Source organism: Furipterus horrens, unplaced genomic scaffold (genome assembly GCF_987537825.1).
Source record: "Furipterus horrens unplaced genomic scaffold, mFurHor1.1.pri manual_scaffold_17, whole genome shotgun sequence".
NCBI lineage: Eukaryota > Metazoa > Chordata > Mammalia > Chiroptera > Furipteridae > Furipterus > Furipterus horrens.
The window spans coordinates 64498257-64522028 of NW_028327187.1; the positions used below are offsets into that span (position 1 = coordinate 64498257).

The window sequence follows — 23772 nt, forward strand, 5'->3', positions numbered from 1 at the left end:
CTGATATATATAGAACTTTTCACCCCAAAGAAGCAAAATATACATTCTTTACAAGTGCACATGGGACATTTTCAAAGATAGACCACATGATAGGTCACAAAACAAGCCTCAACAAATTCAAGAAAATTGAAATCATATCAAGCATCTTTTCAGATCACAATGCCCTGAAACTAGAAATCAACCTCAGAGAAAAAAATCAAAGACACCCAAACTCATGGAGATTGAATAACATGCTATTAAATAATGAATGGGTCAACAATGACATCAAAGAAGAAATCAAGAAATTTCTAGAAACTAATGATAATGAGCACACAACAACCCAAAACCTGTGGGACACAGCAAAAGCAGTCCTGAGAGGGAAGTTTATAGCAATACAGGCATATCTGAAAAGGCTAGAAGAATCTCAAATAAAAAACCTAACCACAATGCTACAAGAACTAGAACAACAACAACAAACAAAGCCTAGGGCAAGAAGAAGGAATGAAATCATCAAGATCAGAGCAGAACTAAATGACATAGAGACTAAACAAACAATCCAAAAGATCAACAAAACTAGGAGCTGTTTCTTCGAAAAAATCAACAAAATCGACAAGCCTCTAGCCAGTCTAATCAAGAAAAAAAGAGAGAAGACACAAATAAACAAAATCAAAAATGAAAGAGGAGAAATCACGACTGATACCTCAGAAATACAAATGATAGTTAGAAATTACTTCAGACAACTGCATGACAAGAAATTTGACAATCTAGAGGAAATGGACAAATTTCTAGAAACATACAACCTCCCAAAACTAAATCAAGAAGAAGTGGAAAGTCTGAACAAACCAATAACAAAAAAGGAAATTGAAACAGTAATCCAAAATCTCCCGGCACACAAAAGCCCTGGACCGGATGGCTTCACAGGCGAATTCTACAAAACATTCAGGGAAGAACTAACTCCTATCCTCCTCAAACTGTTCCAAAAAATCCAAGAAGAGGGGAAAATCCCAAACTCTTTCTATGAAGCCAGTATTATCCTAATCCCCAAACCAGGTCAAGACACAACAAAGAAAGAAAACTACAGGCCAATATCACTGATGAACATCGATGCTAAAATCCTCAATAAAATATTGGCAAACAGGATCCAGCAATACATCAAAAAGATCATACATCATGATCAAGTGGGCTTCATTCCAGGGATGCAAGGATGGTTTAATATTCGCAAATCAATAAATATAATACATCACCTAAACAGAATGAAAGACAAAAATCACATGATCATATCGATAGATGCAGAAAAAGCATTTGATAAAGTACAACACCCATTTATGATGAAAACACTCAGCAAAATGGGAATAAAGGGAGCATATCTTAACATAATTAAGGCTATATATGAGAAGCCTGAGGCCAACATCATACTCAATGGACAAAAACTGAAAGCATTCCCCCTGAACTCAGGAACTGGACAAGGTTGTCCACTCTCTCCACTCCTTTTCAACATAGTGTTGGAAGTCCTAGCCACAGCAATCAGACAAGAAAAAGAAATAAAAGGCATCCAAATTGGGAAAGAGGAAGTGAAATTTTCATTATATGCAGATGACATGATAGTATACCTAGAAAATCCTATAAACTCCACTAAAAGACTACTCAATATAATAAGTGAATTTGGCAAAATCGCGGGGTACAAAATAAATATACAGAAATCTAAGGCATTTCTGTACACCAACAATAAAATAGCAGAGACAGAGACAAAAAAGAAAATACCATTTACTATAGCAACAAGAAAAATAAAGTACCTAGGAGTAAACTTAACCAAAGAGATAAAAGACCTGTACTCTGAAAATTACGTAACATTGAAGAAAGAAATTAAGGAAGAAACAAATAAATGGAAGCAAATACCATGTTCTTGGATGGGAAGAATCAACATCATCAAAATGGCCATACTACCCAAAGCAATTTACAAATTTAATGCAATCCCTATTAAAATACCAATGACATATTTCACAGACCTAGAACAAATACTCCATAAATTCATATGGAACCAAAAAAGACCCCGAATAGCAAAAGCAATCTTGAGACAGAAGAACACAGCAGGAGGAATCACAACACCAGATATCAAACAATACTACAAAGCCGCTGTAATCAAAACAGTATGGTACTGGCATAAGAACAGACATATAGATCAGTGGAACAGAATAGAGAGTCCAGAAATAAGCCCAGGCCTCTATGGTCAACTAATCTTTGATAAAGGAGGAAAGAACATAAAATGGAGTGAGAAGAGCCTCTTTAACAAATGGTGCTGGGAGAACTGGATAGGGACCTGCAAAAAAATGAAACTAGACCACCAACTTACACCACACACGAGAATAAACTCAAGATGGATCAAAGACTTAAATGTAAGCTGTGACACCATAAAAGTCCTAGAGGAAAACATAGGCAAGAAAATATCAGATATCTCACGTAACAATCTCTTCACGGATACATCTCCTAAAGCAAGAGAAATAAAGGAAAAAATAAATAAATGGGATTACATCAAACTGAAGAGTTTCTGCTCAGCAAAAGAAAACATCAGCAAGATGAAAAGGAAACCAACCATATGGGAAAACATATTTGCCAATGACATCACAGACAGGGGACTGATTTCCAAAATATATAAAGAGCTGATACGACTCAACATCAAGAAAACAAACAACCCAATTAAAAAATGGGCAAGGGACCTGAACAAACAGTTCTCCGAAGAGGACATACAGAAGGTCCATAGACACATGAAAAAATGCTCAACATCATTAGCCATCAGGGAGATGCAAATAAAAACCACAATGAGATACCATTCTACACCAGTCAGAATGGCCATCATCAACAAATCAACAAGCAACAATTGCTGGCGAGGATGTGGAGAAACGGGAACCCTACTGCACTGTTGGTGGGAATGCAGACTGGTGCAGCCACTATGGAGAACAGTATGGAATTACCTCAAAAAATTAAAAATGGAACTGCCTTTTGTACTAGTGATTCCACTGCTCGATTATACCTGAAGAATCCTGAAACACCAATCCAAAAGAACCTATGCACCCCTGTGTTCACAGCAGCACTATTCACAATAGTCAAGTGCTGGAAACAGTCAACGTGCCCATCTGTAGATGAGTGGATCAAAAAACTGTGGTACATTTACACAATAGAATATTATGCAGTAGAAAGAAAGAAGGAATTCCTATACTTTGTGACAGCATGGATGGAACTGGAGAGTATTTTGTTTAGTGAAATAAGCCAGGCAGTAAAAGACAAATACCATATGATCTCACCTTATACAGGAACCTAATGAACAAAACAAACAAAGGAGCAAAATAGAAGCAGCATCAGGGAAACAAGGAACAGACTGACAGTGACCAGAGGGGAGGAGGGAGGGAAAGAAGGGGGGGAATATAAGCATCTAGTCAAGGAACATGTGGAATGACCCATGGACATGGATAATAGCATGGGGAATGACCGTCCGGGGGTGGGTGCAGTGAGAGCAATGGGGGGAAAGTAGGACAACTGTAATAGAACAACAATAAAAAAATATATTTAAAAAAAATTTCTTCCTCTTCTGTATTTGTTCCTACCTCCCTTTATCCAATTTTTCACTCTGTCTTCCAATTTCTTAATTGACCTCATGAGTACTCTATCAAAGGCTTCTTTCCTTATTCGGGGAATTTCACTTCTCCATAGACTTCCTATGCCTTTGATTTTACCCTTAAACTGAAGGGGAGCATGGGGGGAGAGAAAAGAAAAAAAGTATATGTTTGTCCCCTCTTGCAAGACTAGACTAAAAACCAAGAGAACTGAGTTCTGGTTGCCACTGTCATTAATTTGCTGCATGACCTGAAGTAAATCACTTCACTCTCTCTGGGCCTTGTTTGCCTCCTCTGGAAAATGAGAGATTTGGACTACATGATCTCTAGGAGCCCTTCCAGCTCTACCAATCCCCAAGTGATTTTATCAGCAATCATACAGGATGACAGTTATACAGGAGCACTTTAAATACGTGCAGACCTTGCCTATAGATCTCAATCTGAAATAGATCTGTTTAGACTAAAATATGTCAACTCATTTTGAATTCCTTCACTTTTTGCCCTTTGGAGTGTTTCTATTCAATGTTTAATTTCTCAAGGAAAGAGAACATTTCTTACTCATTGCAGTATCCCCACCACTCAGTACTCAGTAACTAACAGTTAATTAATATTCCTGCTACTTGGTGTGTCCTCATCTTAAAGCATTTTCTGTCCATAAATGTTTGCACTATAGAAGTTTATCACATTTAACTTAACTATTCAGTGTCTATGTTTTCTGTCTACTTAGTTACCAATATCCAATTCTTTAAAATATAAATTTTCCTATAAAATGGCAGCGCTAATGGGAATAACACTATTTTGAGAAAGAGACTGGACTGACTCATACAGGAATCACTGTTCTCTCCTAAATAATTCACTAAAACTCACTGCTAGGACTCTGCACTGAGATACTACTTTTGTTACTAGAATGTCAGTTCCTACTTGAAATTGTGATTTTCAGAATAAAAAGCTTAAAAAAAGCCATGACTTTTGGAAATGCATTTGAAAAGGCAGCTATAGAAATAATGAAAAGTTTTAATAACATGTTTCTGCTGCTCAAATTTTAGAAGTAAGCCTAAAGTGGTATAATAAAAATTACCATCATAACTTACACTTAATATCAATATTAGGATTTCAGTGAGGAAATTATATTAAAATAAGTTCTCAGAATCAATCACTGATATTGTAAAAAGAGGAAACAAAAATCTGTAGACCAGTTATAGATGTCAAATTAAAATACTGGTATTTGTTTGGATCATTTTGTTTAAAAAGTATGCTTTCATTGCATCTTAAATGTCACATTTCCAACATTTAATGATGATTAACTATGAAGGACACATGTAAGACTATAATGCAGCTAAATGATGCATTTGTAACTCATGCGAAACAACATAATTAGTTCTCCAAGGGTTCATCTATATATTATTCTCCTAAACAGCATGCTTAAAAGCCTCACTTGAATTTTAAAAGCAATATGAAGCCTTTATTTTCAGCTTGGCTTCCTCTGTATAATAATCTCATAATTATTTTCCAGCAACAAGAAATATTAGGTTGATTGTTTTTATTTTAGCTGTTGGCCCCTCATGCTGTGAATAAAGCAACTTCATGAATTAATTTATTTCAATACAAAACTGATTTGGGAAGCTTCAAAATAAGAAAAAGTACAAAAGGTCTAAGCTCAGAAATTTTGTTATAAAAGGTAAACAGTTGAACTAAAATAATTATTTTAAAAACCCACATTTATTAAAAGCCAGAAGATATTTCTATTGCTTTCTCACCCCACACCCCCCAAAAACTTCTATCACAGAACACAATATAAATAAATAGAAATTAGCTTTAAGTACAGAATTTGATTCATAGAAATATATTACCACCTTCCAATATATAACATTTTTGTATATACTATAAAAAAGGCCATATACTTCATTTTGATATGTGTCCCTATGTATAAGACAAACTCCTTAAAACATACTTATCTTCTAAAAACAATATTGATATATGTTGTCTAAACTTTTAGGTATGAGTTAACACAAGTCATACAGCTTATGCATCTCATGAAAATTATGCTTTTTCTTGCAACCACTGTCTATTAATTGTCTACAAACTCTGACACTTTACAAATACACAGTGCTTTTGAAAAGAGGCTGAATGAAGTCATTCTATGCCTCTTCCTTCTAGTCTTCTGGGTCATCTGATTTTTAGCCACTGTTCTCAGTTTATTTAGAAAATCCACAATTCCAAAGAATAGTATTTATCTTTGTACAGTGGCCTGTCAATGTAGCTTGCTCTACAGAAGAAGAACGCAAATTAACAGGCACAAAGCCATAGGGGAGCAGTCATTTAAGTGCTGCCAAAAGGATCTGTGAGTCTTTTATTTCTGATGCTGGACTTGGGGAGGGGGCACAGTGGGGAAGTGTCCAATAAATTAGTTTCAGACAATAGCAGCCTGCAGCATTTCCTGTGCTTTAGCCATTTTCTTTATTGAGGTAGAAAATAGAAGTTTGGGGTGAAAGCCAAAGGAAGGAAAGGAATAGAAGTGGGTTCAAGAAGACCTGGCATATGTGCAGGAGTGGAAGGAGGGCATTTAAGAACATATGTCTCAGGATCCCTAGAAGGCATCTGCAAGGACTAAGACTTACAGACATCAGCAAAGGACTAAGACTTACAGACATCAGCAAAGGACCACTGGAGGCCATTTCAGTCACTTGCAAACTGTTTAATAGTACTTCATCTTATTATGCTCCGCCCCCCAAAATGTCATTGAGTGGCCACAGTGGATTCCAAGTGTACTTATAGACACTGTTGAACTAATATAGAATAACAAGTGGTATTGGAATAATGGATACAAAGGTATTGTGTAAAAGAAAAATAACTTTTAAAAAATTATTATTAAGCTAAACTCATTCTTTAGATAATGTAAAGTCCAGGAAAATCAGTATGGTCTTTCAGGTGTGTTGTAATGACAATATTGGATATTTGGATATTTTTCCCCCCAGAACATAACTGAAAGCCTAGTTTCATTTCAGAAAACAAACTGGCCCCCTTTAAAATTCTTGTTCTGAAGTGTCTAGTGCAGTGACACACCAAACTAGGCATTTTGCTATCCTCTTGAGCCAAGCTTGATATTATTCATAGTTTCAAAGGAGCCCCCTTGGGGGTTGAGGGGGGACCACAGAAGTCTTGAAGAATATAGGAAATGATTAGTTCATCTTAGGCATTCGGGTCTCAGAAGGTGAAAGGGCCCTAAGAGACCAACCTGAAGATCACCCTGACTGTGTTGGGCTATAACAGCGGTGGAAATGATGGATGGTACCCAGAGGTTCAGCAAGAGATAGTTCTCAACTCCTAATTTAACCAACTTTATTTCATCCAGCATTTTTATCCAATCTTTTTTACACAGGACATGTGGCACATCCAATAAAACAAAATGTTCAGTGGAAACAGTGGAAATGTCATCTTAACAAATTGCTGTCTCACATCTCATATCTACAGATCCAGAGTAAACCCATCTCTGAATGCTGTGAGTATCTCCTGGTAATACTCTCTTTAGATAATCACCCAAACTATCCCTGGCCAGTTGGTAGGAGAGCAAGGGGAGTTGATAAGGACTTTCTTCCATGCTAATCACATTAATGTGAGATTTGCTCTGGTAACATAGAGGAGACTAAAAGATGGAGTCATGGTGATTCATAATTATGATCCCAACTAAATTACTCTGCCAATAACCAAAAAGGAGTCAACAACTAGAGATTATTAATTAACGTATCATAATTGTGTGCTTAACTCTCCCAGCCATGCTATTTTAAGGACCTCACAGACAAAATACAACATCTATTTTACTAAATGACCTTACTTCCAATTATATAGTTAAAGTATAAGTAACAAACAAAGGTGTTTTAGAAGACAAAAGAAACAGCTGAATTGATCCCTGAGCATAAGTGGGGATTCAAGAGAAACAGACTGCCCTGATCTACCCATGTCATTTAACCAATATGGGAACATACTCCTTTCTTCCCTTGGTTCCACCTTCTGATATTTGTCAGATCCTTGACCCAAACCACATTTGGGGCCAGAGCCCAGACTCCTCCTCACTTGTAGAGAGACACCTGGTTGTCTTTTCTCTAGACATTACCTATAGGCCTCCCAGATTTGTGACCTGACTCCTAGTCTTTAGCATTTATCCCACTCTATGGGTCAATCTTCAGGGACCTACTCTGGGGGCTCACTTAACCCATGATCATCCCACTTACATGACAGACACAATGTTTCACCTTTTATAAAAAGCACACTTTTCCACATATCAGCTCTGAGAGTGGGATGCATCTAACAATGGTGTGCTATGACTTAATCAGTAGCATTTCTTTCTTTCTTAATGATACATAACCTAATATATATCTTACAATTGATATCATCTTAGATTCAGTGATATATGATATAAGAATAAAAAATCTAGTACCTCAAGTCCCCTGATGGGATGTCTCAATCTATCATAGAATATTCTGTGCATGATGCCTGTAGGTTACATAGCCTTCTTCAGATATAAATTAGAGGCTCTTTCTAAAGGGGTACCTTACATGTGGGTCACAATGCTCAGTATCATGTAATCCCAATTATAGGTTACATAATGGGTAAGTGCCAAAGAAAAATATCTATAAACTAGCAGGAGAGCTCTTCCTAGCAAGAACCCTCTGTTCTGAACCAAACCAACCAAATCCTTCTTGGGGAAATTTAATGAGACATATGCAGAATGCAATATAAATAGTAGGCAGTGGTGGAAGATCAGAGAGAGAGGATGTTAAGCAAAAGTGAGATGGCAGTAGAAGCCATAAATAAGCAGACATCTTTATGTAGAAAGGGGAATAGAGAGTACATTCAGCATCAGGGAGCACAGAGAAGAATTAGACAGGAAACAAACATGGTGTAGCTGAGTCACCATAATAGGAAAGCATGAAAGTAGGTGGCTTAGTAAGGCACAAGTGGAGTTAAGAACAAGAGACACCTGCTCCTGAAAAAAAAGACTACTGGAAGACTACTGGTCATTGTGTCACCAGAGCTATGTCAGGCTGCCAGGGCCAACTGCTCTAATTGGGACATTCTAGTCTTAATGAGGCATGGCTGGGCAACCAAACTGTTATTTTTTTCCCCACATTTCCTTGACATTATATAACCTAAGAAAACTTTGGCATGGCTCTGTTTCTCCCAAAAGAAAATTATATAACTGCAAGAAAGCAAAAGATAAAGTACAAAGAGAATGTGGGAAGGAATGTGGCAAGAGTTACAAAGAGGCTCAGCAGAGAAATCAGGAGAAAGTTAGCATGTGTGAGCTCAAAAACTGAGGGGCGGGGGAGGCCAGAGGTGGAGGGTCAACTCCATTCTGCCTCTTCTTTTTACTCTTCATAGCAGGGTTACCATACATCACACTTTATTTTCAGTGATAATATCTGATTGTGCCCTGGCCAAATCCTCAAATGTGGCTCTCATTCTCCTCAGGGCAGAGCATGCTCAGCTTGCCTCCCTTCCTCAAATCACCTTGGACTTATCAAATTGTCCTTATTTACAGCCAACAGATTTAACAATATTCCCATGATTATCTGAATGAAGCCAGTTAAGCCAACATTTATTAGGGTACTGTCTTCTTGCCTAACATACCTCAAATGGGTCCAAGCTTCTGAGATCGAGGACTGAAAGAAATTACAATTCAATGTGGTATTTTTAAATCTCTATTTTGAAGTTTTTAAATATGAAAAAAAGTATCAGTTTTAAATTTCATTTATGGAATATAAATTATGCAAATTACCATAGTTCCTTTCTTTCTAGAGAAAACTATCAATTGATAACTTCTAATTCAGGGTCACAAGGAATTACTTATCCATGAAATGTACCAATTTGTATGAGAGTTTCAGAGAGCTATTTTCATTCATTGTCTTACCACCTGTGGGAGTTGCAAACTAAAACATGATTATGCTTTCTTTTATTTTTAACACTTGAATGAATTTAGGACTTGAAATGGTAATAATTCAAATCAAACTTGTTACTATTAATATTTGTAAATGTGTAATTCTATTACTATCTTGAGCATCTGAATTCTAGGAATAACCTTCTGAGATAGTTTCTGCCCCTAAAGTTCAATGGTTTTTTGCACTTCTTTGGTTTTGAAAAGACCAGAGCTTGTTTCATTTGGGTGTCTTTGTTGCTGTTCTGTGGTTGGACAATATGGAGGGTGATGTAATTCTCTCACATTTTGGTTACCTAATAGGCAATGATTTTGTAACATAACAAAGGACACTTCAGGACTGGTCATTACTATGGAATTATTGTGGAAAGGAAGGGATAGAATGAAACAAAACAGTGATCTCGATTCAGACAATGCATTTGTCACTAGGACAAGAAAGAGCTCAATCTGCATATTTAATATGTGACAGCATTCTTTTGAAAAGATGTTTACAAAGATTTTAATACCTCTCTCTTTATTACCTTCTCATCACCTTGAATACGTTTTAGTCATTTTCTCTTATTTTCCATCAAATTCATTAATAAAAACTCCTGGTTGTTAGCCTTTAGATTGTGGTCTGTAAGGAGTATTTGGCTTTATATTAGGTCTCAAGCTGCCTGAAAGTATCCTGTCAGTTACGTGGGTATCACTTAAATACTTTATTTTTGATTTAATGGTGCCAGAGTAGAGGGGAACTCAGGATGGCCTTTTGAAATTTAGCCATTCAAGAGAAAATGCATGCACCAACCTGCCATTAAATTGTATTACTCACTTAAGAAAAGGAAACTGTTCTTTTAAATAACAGCCTGCTGCTTTTGAGGGGAAAAAATAGTGATTGTCTACTGGTACTAGACTAGGTACATATGTAGTCTGTGAGTAGGCCAGGATAAATGGTATGTGTAAAATCAAGCTCTACAAATAATTTCCAGGCAATGCTTATAACAGCCATAAGCAACGCAGCAGGAAGTGGATAGGAAGTTTTCCCACAGACTATATCACTGATTTTCAATTTTTTTAACCTCACGGCACAATAAACTACTTATTAAAATTCTGTAGTACACCAAAAAAATTATATTTTTTGCCAATCTAATCAAAAAATAGGTATAATTTTGATTCATTTATATCAGATAGCTATTTTTGTGTTGGCTGTTGTCATTTATTTTTATCTGACAATCTAAGGGAAAAGAGGTCAGTGCCCCCGATTAAATAGTAAGGTATTGCATGTTTTAACAATTCTTGCAGTACACTGGTTGAAAATCGCTTGCCTATATGATTTTATAGGCTGGTTGAAACATATATACTGTTTAGGTAACCAATAAGCTCTACATTGAACATAGTTTCATTTCTTATAACTCTCATTTTTTCTAGCTCTAGAGTCCAAAAAGGACCCAAATAACACTGGTACAGAGGACACATTCAAACCAAATGTTACATTCTTGGTCTAGAGTAATTTCTGAGTAGACAGTTTTAGGCAACTAAAACTATAGCTGTACTGTAGGTTCCATAATTGGCTCTCAATATCTATTTTCAATAGTCAGAACTACTCATTCGCTTAAGTTAAAACGTATATAACATTGCAGCGAAATGAGAATTGAGAAACCTATTGCCATTTCCATCAACTTTTTGCTTTAAATTACTCAGAATATATCTGTTTTTAGAAAAGAAGCACAGATTAGATGCAATTTGTTTTTCTTGAAAAGAAATGCTGACCTCTATTCACAACCTGCTAATAACATTATTTCTTCTCTCTCTAAACACAGAGGAAAGGAGGGAAGGGGTAATGTGGGAAGGAAGTGTTATAATAAAGACTTTTCTGTAGAAGTTTTTATTGCACCTTCAATTACCTCATGGCAGGTGCAATGACCACTTTGTGCTCTTTTGGGAACAAGTGGCAATTTGTATTTAGAAATACATAACCGTATTAGCAAAAATGAGGCCATGCTGAAAATATGCCCTGAGATGTGTAAAAGACACCGAGTTTTGACTCAAATTTACACATAAGTCCATGACAAATTTCAAGCTTCACAAGTTCAGACAGTGATCAGGGAGTTGGAGCTTTAAGGCCATAAAGTTGAAAGCATTTAGACCAAGGAATATTCAACAAAAGCTGCATAAAAATGCATTAATAAAATTTAATCACTCCAAGCAAAACGCATCAAGACACAGCAAGGATTTGATGAATGAAGAATTCTAATTTTTTCTATTTTTTGGACTTCCCTGGAAAATGAGAATGCAATCTCTGTCAAAGGTTGATACTCCATTTATAAAACTGACTTACAGTATATTTGAAAATGTATGCAATAATACCATAAATTTATATAGAACTTAGTTTCTAAATTGTTCCTACATTCATTACCACATTCCTTTCTCAATTCATGGCTCTGTGATAGGGAAAATGTGATTTATCCTCATTTTTTATGTTGAGGTGCTGAGGGTAAGAAATTTATCTGAGGTAACAGAGCATTATGGTATACATTTCTGTGTATCCCCCCTCCAAATTCATATGTTGAAGCTTAATCCCCAACGTGTGGTATCTGGAGGTGCTTTTGCAAAGTGATTAGGTCTTAAGAGTGGAGTCCTCACAAATGGAATTAATGTACATATAAGAAGTTACATAAAAGAGAGGATCTCTCTCTCTCTCTCTCTCTCTCTCTCTCTCTCTCTCTCTCTCTCTCTCTCTCTCTCTCTCATCTCTCTCGTAATCATGTGAAGGCACAGCAAGAAACCTGGCTGTCTACAAGACAGGAAGTGGGAACTCACCAGACAGCCTCCAGAAATATGAGAAATAAATAAATACTTGTTATTTAAGCTACCCAGTCTATGGTATTTTTGTTAGAACAGCCTAAACTAAGAAACAGAGTTAAAAAGCACTGGAATTAGATATATACTTTAAAAAGATCTACTGATCTTCCCCTATTCCAGGCTATGAGGACAAATATTGTCCAGGTTTAGACATGATAATATTTAATTATCTTTGGGTGTGAGCCAAGTAATGCTGCTGGTTAGACTGTGAATTACTTTTGGTATTTACAGTATCACACAGATACTCTAGGTGGTTTCCCCACCTTGCTCAATAAGTTCAGTACCTTAATAATCTTTAATTACAAATTGACATATGAATAATGTGTATATCTAGCTGCCTATGTACAGCTAATATTAATAAGAATATTCTACTCTATGAGAATAGGTGTGTGTGCCATTATTTATAATCTAATACAGTTTTGTTTCCCCACTGAGTAAGATGACACAATGGATATGATTAATCTTATAAACTCTTTGAGGCATGAAAAAGTACTGTACAGTTAAATATAGTACTGATGTAGAAGCCAATATTTACTTTAAGTGGAGGCAATATGAATAACTCATAGAAAATAATTTCTAAATCATAGGAGATAAGCAATATCAACATTATTGACTATATATTGGTATTATAATCATTAGCTACTGTGCTAAGTATATTAACTACCATATTTAATCCTCAGAACAACCCTATTATTATGTACATTTGACGAGTGAGAAAACTGAATTTTAGATAAATTTTATCCAGATAATTCGGCTAAGTTCACACAATCATAACGGTGGAAAATAAATCAGGTACAACTTTAACTAATTAAACTCTGCTCTTTTTAACCATTATGTCTCTAGTGTTCAAGTTGTAATAGTATGCAGAAGAATGATATTGGCAGAGAGATCCAAGATGGTGGCAGAGTAGCTGGCAGCCCCATCCACTTGCTCCCAGATGGGCACTAGACTTTGCAGTCAAAACACAGAGCAAAGAGTAAGTGAGAGCATCTGTGAGTGAGCAGGAATGCAGACAGGAGCATGGGGACTGTGCAGGAGTAGGCAAGAACTAGTCCTCCTGCAAGGCTCCAGGAAGCTGGTAACACATGCTTTCTAAGTGGAGCCACCACAGCCACACAGCCCAGCGCTTCTGGCTGCACAGAGTAGGGGCAGCTGTGGACTGGCTCAGGAGCTGTGAGCTACTGGGATGGAGAGAGAAGGCCTGGGAGGTGCGGGCCCCAGAAACAGTGCAGTGGAAGCAGGCCCGCCAGAGGTTGAATATCTCTGGAGGGAGAGGAGGCAGCACTCCACCACTGCCCTTTGTAATTATATAGTTGCAGGGCTCTTCCCAACACCATCCAGGAAAGATCCAGAAAAAAACTTTAGCTAAAACTGTCAGAGGCTCTGAAAGGTAGTCACCAGCCCTGAACATGAGAGATTGTGTGATTTTGGGGGTGAAGGAGCGCATGGAGAACAGGGCCCACAAGCACCAGTGCTACAGCATGGGGGCCACACAGAAAACTCTTTTAAAGGGGGAGCTGAGGTGAGACCTGAGACTCAGCAGGGACCTGGGGATCTAATGCCTGTGTTTCTGAGTGCAACAGTTCTGCTAACCACAAAATCAGAGGGATAGAATACACAGGAGGAATGGCAAGATCTGACTCAGCACAGATCATGAAAGAGGGCTGTTAAGAGTTAAGAATTCAGGCCGAACCTCCAGGGAGAGCAGCAGGCTCAGGACTGGAAGGGAGGAGTTGAATGCCTGAGATTTCTGGCAGCCAGCCAGATTCCTTCACAGACTGCACCTGTACAAACAGTACAGCAAGTTGGAGGGAAGGATACACCAAAGAATGACACAAAAACAACCAAAACCCAATTACAACTAGAGAGCCTACCTAAACAGCATAAAGTGCATCCCAAGAGCATCAAGTTCAAGAGATAAAGGAGACTGCACCAATGAAACCCACAGGCCTCCTACCACAAAAGCTCACACCATGAAGACAGGGAGTCAAAGCAGATCAATATAATAAGCAGAAACAAACAAGAAGAGTCACCTAAAATTGGGAAACAAAGAAACAACCCCTAATTGAAAGGAAAGGAGGAATCCACCAGAAAGACTTCTAAATGAAATTGAAGCAAGCAAACTATCAGACATTGAGTTCAAAATAATGGTGATAAAGATGCTAAAGGAACATAGCGAGAACTACAAAGAACTCTAGGGAAGCTACAAGGAACTTACTGTGAACTACAGCAGCATGAAAAAAAAGAAAAAAGAAAATATCGATAAGAGACGGGAGGAAATGAAAAATACAATATCTGAAATGAATAAATAGTAGAAGGAATTAAAATCAGCCTCTATAGATGAAGCAGAGGATCAAATCAACAAGCTGGAGGACAAGGTAAAAAAAAAAAATCCCAGACAGAGCAAAAAGACTAAAAAAGAATGAAGAGGGATTAAGGGAGCTGCAGGACAACATGAAACCCCCCCAAAATATCCATATTAAAGGGATATCAGAAAGAACAAAAGAGGAGCAAGGGACAGAAAACCTGTTTGAAAAAGTAATGACAGAAAATTTCCTAACCTGAGAGAAAATGTCATGCAAGTCAAAGAAGCACAGAGGGTCCCAACTAAGATGAACTAAAGACACCCGCTCCAAGACACATCACAATTAAAATGGCAAAATTCAAAGACAAAGAGAGACACTTAAAGGTCAGCATGGGAGAAACAGCTAATAACATACAAGGGAGCTCCAATAGGCTACTAGCTCATTTCTCAACAGAAACAAGTCAGAAGGGAATTGCAGAAAATATTCCAAGTAATGAAAAGCAAAGGCCTGTAACCAAGACTATTCTACCCAGCAAGGCTCTGATTCAAAATGGAAGGGGAAATAAGAAGTTTTCCAGACAAAAGGAGGCTAAAAGAATACACCTCCACCAAACTAGCATTGCAAGACAATGTAAGGATGTAAGGGACTGCTTTAAGAAGATGAAGGGAGAGAGAGAGAGAGAGAGAGAGAGAGAGAGAGAGAGAGAGAGAGAGAGAGAGAGAGAGAGAGAGAGGAGAGAGAGAGAGAGAGAGAGACGAACATAGGTACAAAGGGAAAAAAGATTGCACTGGATAAGCATCTATCAGTAATAACCTTAAATATAAATGGATTAAATGCTCCAATCAAAGGACACAGGGTAGGTGAATAGATAAGAAAACATGATTCACATATATTCTGTCTACAAGAGACATTCCTCAGAACAAAAGATCTAAACAGACTTAAAGTGAAGGGATGGAAAAATAATAATCCAAGTAAATGGACATTTTTAAAAAGCCGAGGTAGCAATACTTAGACAAAATAAACTTCAAAATAAAGGCCATAAAAAGACACAGAGAGGGACACTTCATAATACTTAAGGGAATCATCTATCAGGAAGATAAAAGCAATGTAAACATATATGCACCCATTAGAAGTACCCAAATATATAAGAAAAATCTTGGAAGACTTCAAGAAAGATATCGACAGCAACACACTTATAGTAGAAGATTTAAACACCTCACTGATAATAGTGTAAAGATCGTCCAAGCAAAGAATCAATAAGGATATTATGGCAGGGAATGACACTCTATATCAAATGTGTTTAATTGATATATATATAAAATCTTTCACCCCAAAGAAGCAAAATATATATTGTTTTCAAATGCACATGGAAAATTTTCAAAAACAGACCACGTGGTAGGACACGAAGCCTCAATAAATTCAAGAAAATTGAAATTATATCAACTATTTTATTGTATCACAATGGCTTGAAACTAAAAACTAACCTCAAGGAAAAAACTCAAAAGTATTCAAATTCATGGAGGTGGAATAACATGCTATTCAACAATGAATGAGTTAAAAATGAGATCAAGGAAGAAATAAAAAGGTTCCTGGAAACAAATGAAAATGAACATACAACAGCCAAAAAGCTATGGGACACAGTGAAGGCAGTCCTTAGAGGGAAGTGCATAGCAAGACAGGCATACCTAAAAATGACAGAAAAATCTCAAACAACCTAACCCTATATCTACAGGGACTGGATGAACAACAACAATCAAAGTCCAAAGTGAGTTGAAGGAAAAAGAAAAACAATTAAAATCAGGGCAGAATTAAATGACATAGAGACTAAAAGAACAATTGAAAGGATCAATAAACCCAGGAAATGATTCTTTGAAAAGATAAACAATATTGATAAGCCTTTAACCAGACTCATCAAGAAAAAAAAGAGAACACCCAAATAAATAAAATCTGGAGTGAAAAAGGAGAAATTACAACTGATACCACAGAAATACAAAGGATTCTCAGAAATTACTATAAACAACTATACGCCAAGAAATTTGACAACCTGGTGGAATGGACAAATTTCTAGAAACATATACTCTCCAAAACTGAATCAGAAAGAAGCAGAAAGCCTGAATAGACCAATAACAGCGAGTGAAATTGAAGCAGTAATCAAAACACTCCAAGCACACAAAAGCCCATGACCAGATGGCTTCCACAGGCAAATTTTACCAAACATTTAGGGAACAGCTAACTCCTGTCCTTCTCAAACTATTCCAGAATATTCAAGAGGAGGGTACACTCTCAAACTCATTCTATGAGGCCAGTATTATCCTAATACCAAAACCAGGTCAAGACACAACAAAGAAAGAAAACTATAGGCCAATATCACTGATGAACATAGATGCTAAAATCCTCAGCAAAATACTGGCAAACCAGATCCAGCAATACATTAAAAAGATCATACACCATGATCAAGTAGAATTCATCCCAGGGATGTAAGGATGGTACAATACTCACAAATCAATAAAGATAATACCTCACATAAACAAAATGAAAGACAAAAATCACATGATCATTTCAATATTGCAGAAAAAGCATTTGATAAAGTACAGCACCCATTTAAAAACACTCAGCAAAGTAGGAGTAGAGGGAGCATAACTCTACATAATAAAGGGCTTATACAAGAAAACTATAACCAACATCATACTCAATGGGCAAAACCTAAAAGTTTTCCCCCTAAGATCAGTAACAAGACAAGGATGCCCACTTTCACTACTTCAATTCAACAAGTTCTAGACACAGCAATCAGACAAGAAAAAGAAATAAATGGCATGCAAATTGGAAAGGAGGAAGTAAAACTGTCATTGTGTGCAGATGACATGACAATGTACATAGAAAACTCCATAGGTTCCACCAAAAACTACTCTACTTAATAAGTCAATTTGGCAAATCAACAGGATGCAAAATCAATATTTATAAATCAGAGGCCGTTTGTACACAAACAATGAAATATCAGAAACAGAAACTAGGGGGAAAAATCCCATTTACTATAGCAACAAGAAAAATAATAAACCTAGGAATAAACTTAACCAAAGAGGTAAAAGACCTTTACTAGGAAAACTACAGAACACTGTAGAAAGAAATTAAGGAAGACACAAATAAATGGAAGCATATACTGTGTCCATGGATTGGAAAAGTTAACATCATTAAAATGCCCATACTACCCAAAGCAATCTATACACTCAGTATAATCCCTAGTAAAATACCAATGACATGTTTCACAGATATAGAACAACTATTTCAAAAATTTATAGGGAATCATAAACAATCCCAACTAGCCTTAGCAATTTTGAGAGAGAAGAACAAAGTAGGAGGGATCACATACCTGATATCAAATTATATTAGAAGGCTACTGTAATCAACAAGTCTGGTACTGCCATAAGAACAGACACATAGATCAATGGAACTCAATAGAGAGTCTGAAAATAAACCTAAGTCTCTGTGGTCAATTAACATTTGACAAAAGAGGCAGGAGCATAAAATGGTGTAAAAGTAGCCTCCTCAATAAATGGTGTTAGGATATTTGGGCAGGTACATACAAAAAAAAAAAAAAAAAAAAAGAAACTAGACCTCCCACTTATATCATATGCCAAATTAAACTCAAGATGGATAAAAGACTTAAATGTAAGCTGTGACACCATAAAAGAGCTAGAGGAAAATATAGGCAGTAAAATTTCAGATATTCCATGCAGCGATATTTTTGCTGATACATCTCCTAGGGAAAAGGATATGAAAAAAAAGAATATACAAATGGGACTTCACCAAGTTAAAAAGATTCTGCTCACTAAAGAAACATCAGAGACTGAGGAAGATGGCGGAGGAGTGAGGAGAGGCTGCGGTTTCAGGCTCCTGAGACTCGTCAGAGAGGAGTTGGGAGGAGAGCGGATCTCTGCCCGCTGGCAGAGATGGGACTCGAGCAAGTGGCATTGGTGCTGAAGGACAGGAGACAGCGTGCTGCCGGGCAAGTGAGAACATAATTCTCCTTTATATTTTTCTCTAGTGGACGGTGGAGAGGGGAGGAAAGTTTGGGGGTGGTAGGCCATTCTTGAGGAGCGCAGGCGCAGTGGTGCGCTCATCCACTCCCCAAACCTCCCCTTGGGTCACGGGGGCGCGCATAGGGAGGTGCCCTCATTCACTGGCCCAGGTGCGCAGGGCTGTGCGTCCAGGTGCCCCTCGGACACACGCCAACAGATATAAAATCAGTGACCCAACGAGTGCAGGGAGGGCCCACTGGACACGCAGAAGACTATGCACAGTCGCCCCTGGCCAGACCAGTGGGCGCCAGGCCGAAGTACCAGGCCGGAATCCAGAGCGCAGAGCACTTGCTCAGGCTCTGCGCGTGCCCGCTCAGGAGGTGCGGGAACGGTGGGCAGCAGCGACTCACAGACACTCACGTCTACTGAGCACAAGTGTCTGTGGCCCTGCCCTAAGAGGCAAAAGACCAACTCCTGGAACACGGCGCTGCAGGCCTGAGGCTAGCTCCCCAGCCACTTGGGTGCACACCAGCAGTCGAGCCAAAAAACACCTCGAGGGCTTTCTCAGAGCGCAGCAGGCCGGAGCTTAGTTCCCCGGACACCTTGGGCGCACACCAGTGCTCGAGCCAAAAAAACACCTGGAGGGCTTTCCAGGAGCTTGGCGTGGCCTGCTTTCTAGGAACGCAGCATGGCAGGCCTGAGCTTAGTTCCCCAGCCGCCTTGGGTGTGCACTGATGCTTGAGTGAAAAAAAAACACCTCGCCAGCTTCCCCAGAGCACGGCGTGGCCTGCTTTCCTGGAGCACGGCATGGCAGACCTGAGGTGGGCTCTTGGCTGCCTTGCATTGCACCCTGCCGGCCACCTCGCACACACTACTGCTGCAAGGAATAGGAATCTCTGACCCATCACATTAGACCAGCTGTGGACGCAGAAAAAGAAGACGACACAAGAAGGTTGAACTGAGTAAAAACATTCCTTTCTTTTTTCTTTTTCCCTTTTTCCTTTTTCTTTTCTTCCTGAAAGAGGAGGGGAGGAGGAAGGAGGGGAAGGAAGGAGGAAAAAACAAACTATATCTCTAATCTGTTTTATATAATCTTTCCTTCTTATCCCTCTTCTTCAATTGTTGTTTATTTGTTTGTGGGCCTAGTTTAGCCTCCCTTTCACTCTAAATAAATAGACTATAACTACCATATAAATCCAATACTATATAATTCCACTTTCCTACTATATTCTGCACTCTTCCCCCCTTTTTTTTCTATAGTTATTAATATACAACATAAATATTACCTACTGTCTTGCACAGTCTCAACTATTATTAACCTATTATCCCCTCTCTCAAAAATCATATTCTCCTTCACTAAAACAACTCTTATCTATTCTTCCTATAGTGTAAAAGCTCTAATCTCTCTACATTTATATATTTTTTTTGACAATTGTTGATTAGTTTTTATTTCATAAACATAAACTTAACTCTGCAATCCAGCTAGACTTGGAAGGGGTAAGGAAAATATGGAACCCAATGAACTGCGGCGAGAGCACGAAGATTACAGAACATTTCCAAGCAGAGAGGGGTGAAGGGGTGCTCTCCTGAGCTACAGAAGGAATGGTCTGGTGGTTAAAATAAAACCCACGTCAAATGTATTAGAGTTGTCCACAGTCAGTAATGGTAATCTTCTTGCTGGTCTTGCCATTCCTGGACCCATAGCGCTCCATGGCTGTCGCGACACCCATGCCATCTTTCACCTGGCCGAAGACCACATGCTTGCCATCCAGCCACTCGGTCTTGGCCGTGCAGATGAAGAACTGGGAACCGTTTGTGTTGGGTCCAGCATTTGCCATGGACAAGATGCCAGGACCTGTGTGCTTCAGGATGAAATTCTCATCATCGAATTTCTCCCCGTAGATGGACTTGCCGCCTGTGCCATTGTGGCGTGTGAAGTCCCCACCCTGGCACATAAATCCCGGAATAATTCTGTGAAAGCAGGAACCTTTATAACCAAATCCTTTCTCCCCGGTGCTCAGAACACGAAAGTTTTCTGCCGTCTTTGGGACTTTGTCTGCAAACAGCTCGAAGGAGACGCGGCCCAAGGGCTCGCCGTCGGCAGCGATGTCGAAGAACACAGTGGGGTTGACCATGGCTGGATGCGGGAATATCCGGGGCGGCGGCGGTGGCGTCTGCAAGGCCTCTACATTTATATTAATACTGGCTCGTTGGCTGATGATAGCAGGATAGAGGGTGGGGGATATTTTTGAGGGTGCGGGTCTCCTGCTGGGGCTGTGTGTTTATGTTTTTAACAGCATCTCCACAAAAGAATTCAAGATAAAATGGATAGAGTGATTCTCAATCAACAAGCCAGAAGGAATATCCTCACAAAAAGATCTGAAATATAACCAGACAGCATAAACAAACGACATAAAAGGTACCCCAAGAACATCAGGCTCAGGAGATCAAAGAGACTGCACCACTGAAACCCCCAGATCTACCATTAAAAATCTCATACCACAAAGGTGGGAAGGCAAAGCAGACAAATCCAAATAACAAAAACAAACAAGAAGAATCAAACATGGTAAGATGCAGATACAACCTCTCAATGAAAAGAAAAGAGGAATCCCCAGAAAGAGAGGTAGATGGAATAGACATAGCCCAAATGTCAGACATGGAATTCAAAACTACAGTGGTGAAGAAGCTCAATATGCTCGAAAACCTCAAAAACAACTATGACGACCTCCAAGGAAGTTACCAACAGCTCCAAGAAAATTACAGGGAACTTGCAGAGAACTACACCAGCATAAAAAAAGACATAGAAACTATCAACAAGAACCAGGAAGAAATGAAGAATGCAATCTCTGAACTGAAAAACACAGTAGAATCAGTCAAAAGCAGACTAAAAAAAGCAGAGGATCGGATTAGTGAGTTAGAGGATAATGTAGGTAATAATTCTCAAATGATACAGCAAAATGAAAAAAGATGAACAAGATGTAAGGGAATTACAGAATAGTATTAAAAAAATCATATCAGGATCATAGGAATAAGAGAGGGAGAAGAAAAGGAGCACGGAATTGAAAAACTGATAGGAGAAATACTGACAGAAAATTTTCCGAACCTGATGAGAGAAAAAGTTTTGCAAGTCCAAGAAGCACTGACAGTTCCAATAAAGAGGAACCCCCAGAAACCCACTCCAAGGCACATCATAGTTAAAATGGCAACATTCCAAGACAAAGAGAGAACCCTAAAAGCAGCAAGAGAAAAACAGCAAATAACTTACAAGGGAGCTCCAATAAGGCTATCGACCGATTTCTCAACAGAAACATTACAAGCCAGAAGGGAATGGTCAAAAATATTTCAAGCAATGAAAAAAAAAGGCCTACAACTAAGAATATTCTACCAAGCAAGGTTCTCATTCAAAATAGAAGGTGAAATAAGGAGCTTCTCAGACAAAGGAAGACTAAAAGAATACATCTCCACAAAACCAGCATTGCAAGAGATGCTAAAGGGAATATTCTAAGAAAAAGGAAGAGAAAAAACAAAAAGAGAGTAGAGGAAGAGAGATACAAAAGGGAAATGAATAAATACATGTCAATAATAACCTTAAATGTAAATGGATTCAATGCTCTCATTAAAAGACATAGGGTAACGGAATGGATAAGAAAACAGGACCCACATATTTGCTGTCTACAAGAAACACACCTCAAAACAAAAGATTTACATAGACTGAAAGTAAAGGGATATAAAAAAATATTTCAAGCAAATGGACCTGAAAAAAAAGCTGGGGTAGCAGTCCTCATATCAGACAAAACAGATTTCAAAGCAAGGGCAATAAAAATAGACAAAGAAGGACATTTCATAATACTTAAAGGAACGATTCATCAAGAAGATATAACACTGATAAACATATATGCACCCAACATAGGAGCACCCAAATACATAAAGCAAATACTAGAAGACCACAAGAAGGATATCAACAACAACACACTCATAGTAGGGGACTTCAACACTCCATTATCAACAATAGACAGATCATCGAAGCAAAGAAACACCAAGGATATACAGGCATTGAACAACACACTAAACCACATGGACTTAACTGATATATATAGAACTTTTCACCCCAAATAAGCAAAATATACATTATTTTCAAAGGCACATGGGACATTTTCAAAGATAGACCAAATAATAAGACACAAAACAAGCTTCAACAAATTCAAGAAAATTGAAATCGTATCAAGCATCTTTTCAGACCACAATGCCTTGAAACTAAAAATCAATCTCAGGGAAAAAACTCAAAGACACCCAAACTCATGGAGAATGAATAACACGCTCTTAACGAATGGGTTAACAATGACATCAAAGAGGATATCAAGAAATTTCTAGAAACTAATGACAATGAACACACAACAGCCCAAAACCTATGGGACACAGCAAAAGCAGTCCTAAGAGGGAAGTTCATAGCAATACAGGCATATCTGAAAAGGCTAGAAGAATCTCAAATAAAAAACCTAACCATAAAGCTACAAGAACTAGAACAGCAACAACAAACAAAGCCTAGGGCAAAAAGAAGAAAGGAAATCATCAAGATCAAAGCAGAATTAAACGACATAGAAATTAAACGAACAATCCAAAAAATCAACAAAACTAGGAGCTGGTTCTTTGAAAAAATAAACCAAATTCACAAGCCTCTAGCCAGGCTCATTAAGAAAAAAAGAGAGAAGACCCAAATAAACAAAATCAGAAATGAAAGAGGAGAAATCACGACTGATACCTCAGAAATACAAACAATTATAAGAAATTACTACAAACAACTCTATGGCAAGAAATTTGACAACCTAGTTGAAATGGACAGATTTCTAGAAACATAACCTTCCAAAACTGAATCAAGAAGAAGTAGAAAGTCTCAACAGACCAATAGCAAAGAAGGAAATTGAAACAGTAATCAAAAATCTCCCTGCACACAAAAGCCCTGGATCGTATGGCTTCACAGGTGAATTTTCCAAAACATTTAGCGAATAACTAACTCCTACCCTCCTCAAACTATTGCAAGAAATCCAAGAAGAGGGAAAAATCCCAAACTCTTTCTATGAAGCCAGTATTAC

At 38.1% G+C, this 23772-nt stretch overlaps 1 protein-coding gene and 1 pseudogene across 2 annotated transcripts in view; both read right to left on the minus strand.

Moving 5' to 3' along the window:
• Nucleotides 1-23772, minus strand: part of DIAPH2 (diaphanous related formin 2) — a 1048823-nt gene that overhangs the window by 115514 nt on the left and 909537 nt on the right. The gene's annotated exons all lie outside the window — the stretch shown is intronic.
• Nucleotides 20132-20844, minus strand: LOC149991140 (peptidyl-prolyl cis-trans isomerase A pseudogene; annotated as a pseudogene).